Here is a 1,917-nt window from a genome sequence, read left to right as displayed (position 1 = left end):
TATTTATTTATTTTACTTTTTTTTTAAATCCAGATTTGTAATCGTGTGTAAAAATAACACTAAAACAGATCTAAGGTTTGTATATGAGAAATCGGATATTTACTATCACACAGATTTGTAAATATTGCTCAAACGAACTCAGATCTGAAGATCAGAACCGGATCTCGCCTCCCTCTTTCCAGAAAAACACAGATCTAGGGTTCCATCAAAGTTTGGTAGTATTTCTTCTTATATATTTTAGATCTGGAAATATTTTCAGATCTACGGATTTTTGGACTTCCAAAGAACAGATCTAAAAGAAGAAATCGTAGATCTAGAGTATTTGATGAACAGATCGGAGGACCGAGACGAAAAACAAAGAGTGATTCTTGTCGTGTCTCACGGATGGCGCTAATGAAGAAACATGGAATGGATCCAGGTCGGATCCATGTCCAAGTTCCCCGGTCTTCAATATGAACGAACCACCGCCTTGATATTCTTCTCTGGTTGCTCAGATCTGCCATAGAAAAGTGGGGGTGTGGAGGTGACTGCTAAGAAAGTTAACTCTTGTTTACATACACAAAAATATGTGGGAGCCAAGGGTCCAAGAGAAGGTCCTTTCAATGAATGATAAAGGCTCCTTATATAGAGACTCCATGGCTACCATCATGAACCCTAACCTTTATTGGGCCAGGCCCGGTTAGGGGTTACCTCCACAAACCCCCAGCCCAATTGGCTTAATTAGTAGACAATATTAATAGTATAATAAACATAATATATTATGTAATAAATGAAAGGTCGTACCGGGTTTGACGTACCCTACACCTACACCACGCCTTTAGTGAATACCTGTAGGTCGATGACATCGTTGGATTCATCCTCCATTCAGCTCTCTTTACCCCTTATTTCTATTGGAAGTACAGCCATCGAAGTCACCATGCCAACACAAACTCACTTAATAATGATGAAGTTTACATCCCTAAACGTAAATCCAAAGTCATGATTTATTCGAAAGTTCTTAACAACCCACTTGTCCGAGTCTTCACTTTGGTATTCAGGTTGACCCTCGGGTTTCCTTTATATCTCTTGACTAATGTTTCTGGGAAGAAATACCAAAGATTTGCCAACCACTTTGATCCATTAAGTCCCATTTTCACCGAGCGTGAAAGAATTCAGGTTTTGCTCTCGGATCTTGGTATTCTTGCAATACTTTATGCTCTTTGACTGCTTGTAGTGGTGAAAGGATTCACTTGGGTGACATGCATGTATCTCGTTCCTGTGTTAGGTGTGCATGCTTTCTTCGTTTTGATCACTTATTTGCACCACACCCATCTCTCCTTGCCGCATTATGACTCCACCGAGTGGCACTGGATCAAAGGAGCGTTATCGACAATCGATAGAGATTTTGGATTTCTTAATAGGGTATTCCATGACGTTACGCACACTCATGTATTGCATCATCTCATCTCATATATTCCACATTACCATGCAAAAGAAGCTAGGGACGCGATCAAACCAGTTTTGGGTGATTACTATAAGATCGATAGGACTCCAATCTTCAAAGCTATGTGGAGAGAGGCTAAGGAATGCATGTACATCGAGCCTGATCAAGATAGCAAGCGCAACGGTGTATACTGATATCATAAATTGTTTATCCTTTTCTTAAAACCCCCTTATTATAATCAGGGCCTTTGATTTAGTTACCAGAAAGTAGAGTTTTATAATGTTTCTTTAGAAAATTTGTACCAGAAAATCTAACATTTATAATTTGAGTTTAGAGTTTCAAATCTTATCTCTATACCAAACCAAATTTTTTTGAAGAACATAAGAACAGTGGCTCACTTGTTTACCGCTATTTGAAATTATTTAAAACTAATATACATTTTTAGTTTTTTTATATATGCGTATTATTTTTCATTTGAAATCCTTATTTCCAGA

At 37.9% G+C, this 1,917-nt stretch overlaps 1 pseudogene; it reads left to right on the top strand.

Moving 5' to 3' along the window:
* Positions 1 to 978: 978 nt before the first annotated feature.
* Positions 979 to 1,617, top strand: LOC143599034 (delta(12) fatty acid desaturase DES8.11 pseudogene; annotated as a pseudogene).
* The last annotated feature ends 300 nt before the right edge of the window (positions 1,618 to 1,917 follow it).

Source organism: Bidens hawaiensis, unplaced genomic scaffold (genome assembly GCF_021521415.1).
Source record: "Bidens hawaiensis isolate Kalapana, Puna unplaced genomic scaffold, B.hawaiensis_p1.1 tig00051418_1, whole genome shotgun sequence".
NCBI classification, from domain to species: Eukaryota; Viridiplantae; Streptophyta; class Magnoliopsida; order Asterales; family Asteraceae; genus Bidens; species Bidens hawaiensis.
Note: the sequence above shows the minus strand (reverse complement) of the source record. Positions and strands in the feature narration are given on the sequence as shown.